General features: G+C 46.4%; 1 protein-coding gene across 2 annotated transcripts in view; it reads left to right on the forward strand.

Moving 5' to 3' along the window:
* LOC134468463 (heparan sulfate glucosamine 3-O-sulfotransferase 5) overlaps nt 1-13,958 on the forward strand; it is a 102,215-nt gene that overhangs the window by 54,500 nt on the left and 33,757 nt on the right. Inside the window, exon 1 of one of the 2 annotated variants that reach the window (XM_063222379.1) lies at nt 9,459-9,513. The exons of the other annotated variant lie outside the window; for it this stretch is intronic. The gene's annotated coding sequence lies outside the window, so the exon portion shown is untranslated. Of the gene's footprint in view, nt 1-9,458; nt 9,514-13,958 lie in introns of those variants that run through there. 2 annotated transcript variants of the gene reach the window in all.

The following is a 13,958-nucleotide window of genomic DNA, read 5'->3' on the forward strand; positions in this document are numbered from 1 at the left end:
GAAATGATATGGCTGACTATCTGTGCTCCTTACAGTACCAGACCAATCAGTGAATGGAATGAGCATTCTTGAGCTTTGACATCAACTTTTGGGTGCTACACTTGAATTCTAGTGCTTAGGCAGGCATATTGCCATTTCTTACAGCAGACAAAATCTTGTACACCATCCGTTACACATACATTATTTGCTCACAGCAGATTGGTCTTTCAGGGTTTTCGGTCGTTGGCTCGTCTGAAGAAGGTCTGAATGACCGAAACATTGAGCAATACATGCAAGTGTAATGGAAGTTGGACAGCGTGTGTGGGATTATGTCTACTGCCTTGAACCATAACCTGGGTTACATCTAACGCACCTGTTGAAATATTGAGGTGTTCGAATGCACTCTATGGACTGGAGGCTTATTGCATACACCATAACCAGACAGACATTCACGAGTGGGTATAAGCAGATCCAGTCACTTACAAGTTTTTCTTGATTGCTTCCACACAATTTCTGGTACTTCACACACAATTCTCGGAACATCTCACCCATTTCCCAACTCCCCTAACCAATGTCACTGAACACTAAGCACAATTTCTTCTTTACACTCACATTTCAGTTTTAAAACACACTCCTTTCAAACCACTACACACAATTATCTGGATTACACACAATTTTCATGAAGAAAATCCCTGGTTGTCGCATTGAACACACTGTCATTCAAAATACTAAAATCAACTGCCATACTATGTTCACTTCCTCATCACATGGGCAAACTCTCTTCATACAGGTTTACAATCTGAAATTATCACCCCATAAGGACACACATTGCATGTGATATTGATGAAAACATGAGTGGATGCAGTGAGAAAACACATTTGTTTAGTTTTTGAACTCCAAAATATGTTACAAGAGATCCCTTTCATGTGGTTACCCAATATTTTACAATAAATGAGTGCATTTTTTTAACTGTCAGCAAAATATGTAAAATATACACACATCTGTTTACTCAGAGTCTAAAAACAATACTTCAGTATTTTACTACAGAAAATACCCTCTTTAGTAAGTAGAACACTGAAGAAAAAAAGTTTCTACTGTGTGTCAAGTTGAGTATAGAGTTTTACCTTGTGCATATTAGTGTTCAATGGTTCACATAAGAGTGTATTAAAATGACTGCTTGTGTGTGTCATTTGAGAACAAAATTACCTTTTTAGAAGAGAGTGCATTGTTTTGAGACAAGACGTGCATTTTTCAGAGGTAGTGAGGAGTTTTGCCCGTTGTGTGTGAGGTTTGGAGATTTGTGTGTAGAGTTTTGAGAATTCGAGAACTGATTCCGAAAATTGTGTGTAAGCAATCGAGAAAAACTGTAACACTTCAGAAGACGCTATCGTTCTAGAGAGAGTCCATTTCAAGGCTACCAAAACATACACAATACATTTTGATACTTACTGCAGTTTGAGTAAAAATGTAGGAGCCATTTTTGGAAAAAGCTGTAGCTGTGGTTTTGGTTTGTGTGGCTTAACGTTTGGGATCGCCTTTCCACAGATGCACACTGAATACCCCAGATGCAGGTGAATAGGCAGGCCCATGCAGCCATTCATTTAAATACGCGTGAATGTCAGATTTTAATCACAATCAAAACAGACTCTTTTTTCTCTGAAGAGTCTAGACAGACACTTTGGGGCTGAGATTGTCTCAGCGAGCAAGAATGGCAGCCATAAAATACTAATAATGAAGTTATGAGGACACTGCCACGCTGCCGTAACGTTTGGGGGAATGATTTGGGCAAGCCGCCCAGAGTTTCGTGTGTAAATCCAAGCCGTTTCCTTTTTATGCTAATGAACTGCCGAGTAATCCAATAAATCCGGTTTGACTGGAAGAGCTTAGCCATGTAACAAAACAGGGGAGAGGAGAGGAGAGGAGAGGAGAGGAGAGGAGAGGAGAGGGAAAAAGAGGAGAGGAGAGTAGAGGATGGGAGAGGAGAGGAGAGGGAAAAAGAGGAGAGGACAGGAGAGGACAGGACAGGAGAGGAGAGGAGAGGAGAGGAGAGGAGAGGAGACGTTGGGAGTGAGAGGAGAGGAGGGGAATGAGAGGAGAGGAGGAGAGAAGAGGATGCAAGCCATAGAGAGGACGAAAGTGAGAAGAAGGAGAGAAGAAGGGAAGTGAGAAAGAGAGGAGAAGAGAAGAGAAGAGAGGAGAGGAGGCTGACAATTTGCTGTCTTGGCTGCCAGCTTCTGAGGAGGAGCAGAAAACTCCTCAAAGTGAAAATAATCCAGCAAGTTGACCGACCATAAGTGTCTGGGAAATGCGTGATAGTGCTACAGAGCGTGCTGTCATGCTTTGGTGAGAACATCTCTGAAGAGAACTTCTCTGAGGCGGCATCACCTGCTGTTTACGCACACGTGTGTGTGTGTGTGTGTGTGTGTGTGTGTGTGTGTGTGTGTGTGTGTGTGTGTGTGTGTGTGTGTGTGTGTGTGTGTGTGCGTGTGCGTGTGCGTGTGCGTGCTTGTGTGCCTGCGTATGTGCATATCTGCTTGTAGATACCCCCATTTAATCACTGAAGAGATGCTACTGTAAATGTGTGTGCACGTTTGTTGTCAGCAGTGTTGGGTATCGTTACTTTTGAAAGTAGTTAGTTACATTACTGCGTTAGTATCAATTCAAAGAAATCCATTACGTTACTACGTTACCCATTAATAAAAGTAACGCATTAGAGTACTCATGCTTTACTAACAATTAAAACTCATTTGGGATGCTGACTGTTTATGAATCAATCATTATAACTTTAGGATAATGACAGGAAATACAGTCAGCATATTGCACATTTTATTTAACATTCTGCATTTGATAACACAAGCATGAGCCCTAAACAAGACTTTAAACAAGAATTTAAACTTGACTGCATTTTTTACTATTATTCTGTCCTGCGTTCACCAAAACGCTGTTGGCAATGCTGCTCGTCAGTGACTAGTGTTCCATAGCAGTGTTTCCTGTTCTTAGTGAGACGACCATCTTGATGTCAGCATCTCCCTCCACCTCAAATAACTCGGGAGCAATTGCTTTACCAGCATGTTTTATTTCCATGGCGTACGTTCCATGCTTTGTGTGGGCTTGATCTTAAGCGTTAATTAGATATATTCCTCACCCTCTTCCGTTGGATATGTGGACCGCTTTTTCAAACATCAACCGCTCTTGATGCCTGAGCTGTCGTTCCTCCTTTTCCTGGCTCCGCGTGTCACCCCCCCCCCCTTCTCTCTCTCTGCCCCTCATCATCCTCCTTTCCGAGTTCTTCCCTTAGCAAGTCCAACATTGCAGGCGACGGTCCGTAGAAAGCATCGCTTCCACTCGGAAACACACACACACACACACACACACACACACACACACACACACACACACACACACACACACACACACACACACACACACACACACACACAGTATGCAGTCTCCTGTGTATGTGTGAAAGTGAAAGTGGAAGCCCACCTGGGAAAGTCCAACTCCCATTGTCATTGTGACACAGCACTCTACAGCACACAAGTGCACAGTGCACACAATGACATTGCATGTATGCCTGCCCCGTGCAAGGGGGCAGCCTCCGACGGGGCTCCAAGGGAGCAGTGCGGCATGATGGTACCATGCTCAGGGTACCTCAGTCATGGAGGAGGATGGGGGAGAGCACTGGTTAATCACTCCCCTCCACCAACCTGGCATGTTGGGAGTTGAACCGGCAACCTTTGTGCTACAAATCTGGGGTGAATTTCTTGAAACCATAGTTGCTAACTTGGTTAGCTACTTTGTTGTTTTTGCAATGCAATTTCCCATTGACAACTACCCAAGTTGCAAACAGGCTAACAACGACACTTTCGAGAAATGCACCCTGACGCCCTAACTGCTTACCTCTGACTCCCCTGTGTGTGTCTGTGTCTGTGTTTGTATGGAAGTATGCACACATGCACACGGGGCCACTTCACAAGTATTTAGCAAGCCAAAAATAATCACCCTCGACGACAGGAACCAGGCACCACTTCGTTTGGCCGGTAATTTATATCGGGTTAAATCCGGCCGTGGAGATTCAACAACAGCCCACATCCTGTCCGCCCGTCCGCCGCTCTCTCACTGCATAGGCATTTAGCGCAGCTCCATGAGCCGTGAACAGGTGTGACAATTTGAGCAGGGGTGCATTTCTCGAAAGCGTAGTAGCTAACTATGGTAGCTGCTTTGTTGGTTGCAGTGCAATTTCCCATTGGCAACTACCCAAGTTGCTAACTGCTAACAACTACGCTTTCAAGAAATGCACCCCAGGAGAGGACGCTGACCTTTTCCGACGGGCCCGCAGTCATTTCTCATGCAGAGGGCGAGCGAACTGGCGGGCAGGCATGGCTGGCTGGCTGGCTGGCTGTCGGGCGGGTTGGCCTGGCCCTGCATTCCCCTTACCTGTCCAGGGCCACTGACAGCTTTGGCTGGGCCCAGGACAAAGACATCTGAAAGGGCCCCAAACCCAATACATATAATGTAATGAGGATCCAATTCTGGGCCCCCCTTTTTCCCTTTTGCCCAGGACAAGACACCACTTTAGCCCCCCTTGTCTGCTTCCCTGTACCTGTCCTTGGCTGCGACTTTGCCCCCTCTCACCTGTCAGCGGTTCAGCTGAGGAGGGAAATCTTTCCCGCTAACCTCTCGCCACTCTGGCACAGTTCTGTGAGCTGGGTGCCAGTTTTCTGCAATGGTTAGCACTCTAAATTCAACCATGCTCTCATCCATCAGGCTTTCTCTCCCCCCCCCCATCTCTCCCCCCAACTCCCCCCTCTGCACACACACACAGGCATGCACAGACAGACACATGCACGCATGGACACACACATGCACGCACGCACAGACACATGCACGCACACGCACACACACACACACACACACACACACACACACACACACACACACACACACACACACACACACAAACACACACACAGGCACGCACAGACAGACACACGCACACGCACGCACACGCACACGCACGCACACACACACACACACACACACACACACACACACACACACACACACACACACACACACACACACACACACACAAACACACAAACACATACCCCCCACCCCCCATACACACAGTCATATATAGAATCTCAAATACACTCATGTGCAGACACACCCACCCGCACCCCCACACACAACCCACCGACCCACCAACCCGCGGCGCACACACACACACACACACACACACACACACACACACACACACACACACACACACACACACACACACACACACACACACACACACACACACACACACACACACACAACCCCTTCCCCCAGCCAGTACTCACAGCAGCGGCGGCTGAAAAAAAGGGTCCGTGTTTACACAGCTCCTCCCAAGCGTGATTAATCCCACCTCTCATATCTCAGCCGAGGTGTGTGTGTGTGTGTGTGTGTGTGTGTGTGTGTGTGTGTGTGTGTGTGTGTGTGTGTGTGTGTGTGTGTGTGTGTGTGTGTGTGTGTGTGTGTGTGTGTGTGTGTGTGTGCGTGCGCGCGCGCGTGCGTGCGTGCGTGCGTGCGTGTGTGTGTGTGCGCGCGCGCGTGCGTGCGTGCGTGCGTGTGTGTGTACGCGGACACACCGCTGTTCTCATATCTCAGCCGAGGTGTCAGCACAGCCACTGGTTTATAGGCCACTTTTAAAATCCACTGACACTTTTGTGCTAAAATATCACCAAATTAAGACAGTGCCCCGTATAAATAACAACAGCCGGCATAATCAATACCATAAATTACGTTTAAGCAGCGTTTTCCTCGCCCCTCTGCCGGACAATTTTACTGACTGGCAGCACCAGTCTTACCGCTGCAACGAAGGCTGACTGTGCGTGTCTGTTTGTTGTGCTGTATTTTTTTGCGATTTAAACTATAAACAGTATTTATATCAAATCAGAGCAGAAAACATTTCTTCTGTCAAGACATCTATTGGTGGGGTTACGTAACATTACTACAATAACACACTCTCTCTCTCTCACTGTCTTTTTTCGTCTACACTACACCACTGCGAGTCCCATCGCTTTTGTGCTTCGCATCAGGAGTTGTGTCGAATCTATTTACTTTGAGGCTTTATCAACTCACAGAGCCCCTTATGTTCTGAAGCACTTGAAAGTTTGACGAAGAAGGAGAAAGAGAGAGAGAGAGAGAGAGAGAGAGAGAGAGAGAGAGAGAGAGAGAGAGAGAGAGAGAAGGTGGAGGAGGAGGAGGAGGAGGAGGAGGAAGAGGAAGAGGAAGGGTAGGAGAGAGAGAGAGATGAGGGGCAGGAAGAGGAGGTGGAGAAGAGAGACGAAGATGAGGATGAGGAGGTGCAGTAGAATAAGGGATGGTGGATGGGAGGGAGGTTGGAAGGAAGGAAGCGGTGAGGCAACTGCAGGGGAGCTGCATGAAGCACTTTGAAGGGGAGAGTCAGGAAGAGTTGGTGGGGTGGATGGGGGGTTATAGGCATCTTTCGCTGGAGTCTTATCCTGTAGTCATTTCCCCCACATCAGCCATGCTGCGCTAGGAGACAGCTCAGGGAAACGGGCAGCCGAGGGAAAATACTTACAGCCGTCTGCCTTACCTGCCCTGCATATGCATGGGTTTAATACATGAGGTGTGTGTGTGTGTGTGTGTGTGGGAGGGGGGATGCAGTGAGTGTGTGTGTGCGTGTGAGTGTGTGTGTGTACGTGAGTGTGTATGTGAGTGCGTGCGTGCGTGCGTGCGTGTGTGTTTGTCGTTGTCTGGAAGTGACATGGGATAAGCTTGTGTCTGCATTCTTCCATTAAAAAAAAAAGTTCCTCTTGTATGCAGAACTCTCACAGGGCTCACAGGGCTGAATTATCGCCCCGTCAGACCAGATTTAGACAGCGTCTAGGAAACGGAGAGGGGTTCGGGGTTCGGGGTGGCAGGCTATGTGGGGAGCGGGGGTTGTTTGAGTTTACATATTCACATCGTAGAGAGTCAAATCATTCTAAGCCTCCCCTGGTTGTCAGGGTTTGTAAAATATAGCACATGTTTCTGTCAGGCTTTGGCCTTTCTATTAGCGTCCCCTCCCCGAAATTATGTTGATTTATTTCAGCCAGGGCCCCGTATTGCTGTACGCGACGCCCGTGAAATATGCTAGCTGGCTAAATCTAGTCAGCAAGTTGGCCTAACACTTAAGAAACATTGTGCCGTAAATTTCGCGCCATTATTTATTTTGTTTTGTCAGCCCCTCAAAAGTAATCTCGAACGAGCTCTGGGAAACCGGGATTGAAATGGCACACCATTCGTTTGGAGCAGGCCCGCTAACAAGGGGGGGTGGCAAACGGGTCAGTTGTCCCAGGCTGAAGGAGAGGAGGGGGCCCAGAATAGGGACACCATTACATTGTATGTATTGGGCCCTACCGTTGCGTAAATGGTAGGGCACTCGTTTGCCATGCGGCCGACCCGGGTTCGACTCGCGGCCCGGGTCCTTTGCCGACCCTTCCCCATCTCTCTCTGCCCACTCACTTCCTGTCTCTACCTTCACTATCCTGTCAAATAAAAGCAATACAAAGCCCCAAAAATATATATTTAAATATATATATATATATATATATATATATATATATATATATATATATATATATTTAAATTTATAACGGGCAGACGGCTGTAAGTATATGTAAGGCAGACGGCTGTAAGTATTTTCCCTCGGCTGCCCGTTATATATATATATATATATATATATATATATATATACATATTGTATGTATTGGGTGGGGGGTCTTTTCAGATGATTATGTTCTGGGCCAGGGAAAAAAAGCTGTCAGTGGCCCTGTTTTGGAGAATAAATCCCCAAAACTCCTACCTGCTTGTGGTTGACCTGAGTTGGGGCTGGCTGGAGGAAGGAAAGGGAGAAAGAGTGAGCCTAATGGCACTGACATGGAGATGGAGATCATTAAGTTTCCATGTTCATTAGCTGCTGATGCAGAGGACAGCCGGGTAATGACGGGCAGTCTGAAGGACAGGGGCATAATGACGAGCGAGCCCACCACTCCTGACGTGTTTATGATCATCCCACGGCCCAACAAGAGAGTAGGAGGAGAGCAAAATAGCAAGATCTGTCCTTCCTTCCTCTGTTCCTTCCTTCTTTATTCTTTCCTTCCTTTCATTCTTTCTTGGTCTTCCTTTCTTTTTTCATCTCTTTTTTCTCGTCATCTCATTTCTGTCTTTCTTCCTCTCTCTCTTTCTTTCTCTCTTTCTTTCTTTCTTTCTTTCTTTCTTTCTTTCTTTCTTTCTTTCTTTCTTTCTTTCTTTCTTTCTTTCTTTCTTTCTTTCTTTCTTTCTTTTAAGCCATTGATGGCTGCAGCGAGACCAGACCTCCCCTTTCCCCTCTTCACCTCTCTCTCTTTCTCTCTCTCTCTCTCTCTCTCGCCATGTTCTTCATGACCCTTCATTAAAAGTTCCGCTTCCGCAGTTCTTCGTACAACAACAACTTGCTGACACCCCAAACTGTTTTGCCCTGTTATAATTATTCTTATAAATTGTAATAAATGTGATCAACTTCATTATCTTACCAGCTCATTAGCATTGTCTACAAATAAATGACCATTCACTGTGTGTGTCATTTAGTCCTCTGGCGGTCCCAGCTCTGCAGACAGTAATTGAACCATTACGGCTGATATTATGCAAATGCATCCTACAGACATTAGGCTGGAAGGGTCCGATTCCTCCTATCAAGCAGTGTGGCGGCTGTGGACCAAATGTTTCCACAGAAGCTATCAAAGTTGGGACACTGCAAACGGATATAAACACACATGGACTGGCAAGCAAGAGACACACACACTCAAGCGCACAGGCTGACACACGTGCACGCACGCGCGCGCAGGCACGCACGCGCGCACGCACGCACGCGCGCACACACACACACACACACACACACACACACACACACACACACACACACACACACACACACACACACACACACACACACACACACACACACACACACACACACACACACACAGCAGGCACACACACCAAAAAAAGACAAAAACTCAGTCACCCACACTCAAAAACATACAGTAGCACACAAGCACACATGCAAATGTACGCACACAAGCGCACACACAAAACACACACACACACATCACACAAACACACGTCACACACTTGCACAAACCCCTCTCACCTTCAGGCTCTGCAATATTTCATCCGAGCACAATAGAAGATATTGTAAGGCCGGCTTATTTATAGATCGCCCGGCCGGGCCGGCGTTGCCTTTTAGCTTGCAGGGCAGAGCTCTTGCCACGCTCTAATGAGGCAGGAGACAAGCTGAAATCAATAGCTGCTCACAGGCGCGAACAACGCAATGGGCACCCGCAGCAGCAGCCGCAGCAGCAGCAGCAGCCTGGCTCCCAATAATTAAGTGTATTTTGCCATGTAGAACGGAGCGACTGGTTAAAGGTTGGGGAAGCGCGGAATTACTCTGTACGTGTCCCCTTCGCTGAAAGAAGGAAAAAAGATGTCTCTCAGCGGGTAAGCAAACTTGACTTCTCAAACCTTCAACGGCAAATGCTTACTGTACTGTAGTGCTCACGTAAAGGAGCTGGCGCTCTCCTCTATCCCACATAATCGGAAGACACAATCTCTTGTTTGATTGTCCACAGGTGTTTGAGGGGACAGTGGTATCGGTCATGAGAAACTTGTATTCAGAAAGTACAGGGTAGGACCACACAGTTCAAATCAACTCATTCTACTACCTTTGGAGTTTACCTGTATGCACAGGTTATATTGTAACTTCTTAGACCTTCCTGAAAAGTCATGATATTTGAAAAAAATCTGTTATTGCTGGGACAAAATTATATGTAGCTCCCAGTGGTGTAGTCTACTTTTTTATAGTGGGTATACTGTATATTTGAGCATTTTTTGAAGTGGGTATACTGTATATATCTGTGCTATTCAAAATAATGGATGAATCAATTTGAAGTGGGTATACTGAAATCCCTGAAATTTAGAAGTGGGTATACTCCGTATACACGCGTTCTACGTAGACTACACCACTGGTAGCTCCTGAAGACCATTTTACCCAATAGTGTAAACTGTAAAGGCCTATATTTCGAGAACCACAGCACCAATATTTACAGACCTGGGGCCTCAGGTACAAAGACTTCCGTAGATTTGCTACTGAATCTTTGCGTAAGTGAAAATCTGTAGAAAAAAAATGCATTTGCGCCTGAAAATCTGAAAATCTCAAATGTATCAGTCCATGCATAGTACTGTAAAAAGGATTTCCTGCTGATTCATGTGGTATGTCTGATTTCACATGAAATTTAGTACACATGCACTTTTTCATGCCAAGTCAGCATTAGAACTGTACATCTGAAAATGTTTGTGGAAAGTTACTTAGGGAGTTACTTAGTTGTGGACATGATTCCCCTGCTCTGAACTTCTTTTTTTGCCCCACAATGAACACCTTGTCGTCATCTCTGCACTGCAGTGGCCTCTGCAATTATAGGCCTATACTGGCTCCAATAGCTGCCACAATCCCCCCTCGCTGCTGGCCTAGTCAAGATAAGCAGAACAATACATCTTCATCTCCAATAATTAGAGATTCTCTTATTCCCCTCGTGAGCCAGCCAGGCAGCGCAGTGCAGTCTTTAGACTTTTAGGGAATAGCGAGGGGAAAAAAAGACATTACTATTCAACGATTATTAGTGTTTCATAGCTAGTGGCGCCAGTCGTTTTTTAATTTTATTTATTTGATTCCGTCATGGGGGAACAGCATGATGAAACGTAGGAGACAGTATTTGACCAGTTCTGGCGGTTGTATTCCCTCAAGACAAAAAGAGCATCGATAAAAGCAATTTATATTTGCCCAGTGCTCCTTGTCGGCTTCTAGCATGTAGCTACACAGCAGCCCCGGATCATCTTTGCTGGAATGTACACGGAAAACGCTACTCATCATGAGAAAAGTGAGCTACGCGGTCCAAGGTCACACAGCCACACACACACACACACACACACACACAATCTCTGACAAACAATAACGCCCTAGCTCCCAGCATTTCCTCCTCACTTCTCCAGCCCACTCAAAAGCGAACAATTCAGCCTCAACTCAGCTCCTGTGGTCAATGATCAGCTTGTATAATCACCGTCCTCTCCCGCTAGTAAGCCTGGCTGCTAGCGTCATAAATTTCCAAAGAGTGGCAATGAAAGCCCGAGCCCCGGCAATATTCAGGGCCATTGCCCCAGGCAATGTGGCTTTATAGTGCTATGGTGGTGGCGGTGGTGGTGGTGGTAGTGGTGGTAATGTTGAGAGGCTGTGTCTGTGTTGGTTGGTGGCTGGCTGCACGGGCCTCGTAATTGAAGCTGATATTAAAGGACAGGGGCCATGTGTAAGTCACCAGGCTAGGCAAGCATAGCAGGGGTCACAGCCATGCAGGCAGGAGTGTGTGCAGTAGCGGAACAATTGCACATAGGGCCCCAGGGCAAGACACTTATAGGGCCCTTCATACGGCCTGCCATGGTCACAATAGGACCCCCACCACCAATATAGGAGGGCCCTGGGCCCAGGGGCAAATGGCCTGCTTGCCCTCCCTGTAGTTCCGCCCCTGAGTGTGTGCGCGTTCTGTACTGCGCCGGCCCAGATGTCATGCTTTGGTGGCCATGTTCACCTCTGTGGCGTGATGAAGTGCCGGTGTACAGAGTGCAGTACACAGTCGGTGTACAAATGAGATAAATAAACCAGCGCCCTTCAAGCAAAGTGTCCGCCTTCAATTGGTTGGCATAATTGCATGGGGTTTAGAGGTTATTGTCATAATTTTCCTTCAGGGGTGTACGCCCGCAGGCAGCACAGGTCACAGACAAAAGGAAAGCGTGGCAGAACCTGACTGGATGAATGCACAAAACACATGATATAATATTGTTTCATTGAGTCCTATTTAATCGGCTATTACTTCTCCCCTCTCTCTGCCAGGTATTTGGATTTTCATTAAGCAAAATGATTTTCATTAAGTGAGCTTTGACAGCAAAAAGGGGCTTATTTACTGTGGGATTTTCAGGTGATGTTTTACAAAAAGTATGTGCGTTTTAGACAGCCTGTAATTTCCAGCAAGCACAGGTATTTTAACATCCTCAGACATTTTTGGCATCTTATGACAACCAAGTCATTTTAATGACATCTGACTCGTGACTACGTAGACGGCAGCCGTGATATATTTGCAGCAGGGTCCTTTCGGCTCAATTAAAATGACGCAAATTGAGTCTGCCTGTCAGGGAGACCTGGAGAAACCGTGTGGTCCAAATTGTATAAATTCAGCAGAAGTGAAAGTGCAGAGGGCAGAGAGTTGGAATGAAGAATGGACACAATTAAGACCTCGCCATCTGCCCTCATGGAAAAGTCACCATTCACTGAATGGAGTTTTTAAATGTGGGGCCTGGCTTTTGCGGTGTTATCAGTAATAGAAATAGTGGCAGAGGCTTTCAGAGGGAAATTGTCTATATGAGAAAGTGAATCTTTTATAGTTTTGCTTAAAGTGCTCGGAGGGGAAAGGACCTCGCCAAACTGCATTAAATATTAATTTGACTTGGAAAATGAAATGTTCTGGGAAATTGTCTATTTTTTGCCTATATGTTAGAGATTAACACATGAAGGAGTTGTTCTATTATTGATAAGGAGTTAATTTGGGGAGCAGATTTGATGTCTTCTCACTTCAGTTAACAATGGGGGCCACCAAAACATGGTCAGTCCATTGACTGAGACAGACAGACAGACAGACAGACAGACAGACAGACAGATGCTGTACATACATACATACATACATACATACATACATACATACATACATACATACATACATACATACATACATACATACATACATACATACATACATACATACATACATACATACATACATACATATGTTTGCATGCAGGCATATACATATAGTGTTAATCCGCTAGAACTCACGTTTGTCATAGCTGCTATCAGCCTATAGAAAATTTCAAACTGTACAGTAGACCTGTAGATGTCCACAAGCAGATCAATGTCAAGGCAGGTGAGCTAGATATAAACAGTACAGTACAGGACGAAGGCACCTGGTGGAGTAAGTCCCCCCAACATGCTTCTCCAACACCATATGCTTCAGGTCATCGACTTCATTCGGACACCATCAGCAGGTAGTCATGCGGTGAGTGCTTGAGATCATGCGTAGGGCTAAGTGCCTCTGCCACCACCCCTTACAGCCAGGGGAGCCGACAGTGGGGATAAAGGGGACAGTTGTCCTGGGCCCAGGGAGAAAGGGGGCCCATAATTGGGCCCTCATTACATTGAATGTATCCGGTGGGGGGCCCTTTCCGATGACTTGCTCACAGCACAGCACAGCACAGCACAGCACAGCACAGCACAGCACAGCACAGCACAGCACAGCACAGCACAGCACAGCACAGCACAGCACAGCACAACATAGAAGGTGGGTGGGTGTGGTGGGCTGGGCTGTCTGTTGGCTTGAGGGAGCCATTGTGGTCGTGGTGATGGTGGTGGTAGTGTTAGGGGCTGTGTATCCAGCCTACAGAATCCATTATTCATGGCCCATGTACTCTGCACAGACTTCATTTGGTGTAACAAGGCTTTTCGCTTCCATCTGCTTCCAAACTGCCTCCCTCTCTCTCTCTCTAGCGCTCTAGTCTTTCTCTCTGTGAAATCACCAGTTTTTTCCCCCTCGGCCCTTACTAATGTAATGCACTGGGCATATCCATTATTAATTGTAATAAGTGGTGTTGCCCAGTCAGATGTTTCATGACCTCTTCCTCCCACAACACCAGTGTAAAAGCACAACGCCTACATTGTGACATCTTACCGCAGTGGCCGACAGTAGGCTACATAGGTAGGCTAACAGCTAGATTTGATTTTTTTTTCATGCCTGTATTTTGACAGTGGCAGCGAAGAGATGACAGGAAATGAGAGAGAGAGATGGGGG

Source organism: Engraulis encrasicolus, chromosome 18, assembly GCF_034702125.1.
Source record: "Engraulis encrasicolus isolate BLACKSEA-1 chromosome 18, IST_EnEncr_1.0, whole genome shotgun sequence".
NCBI lineage: Eukaryota > Metazoa > Chordata > Actinopteri > Clupeiformes > Engraulidae > Engraulis > Engraulis encrasicolus.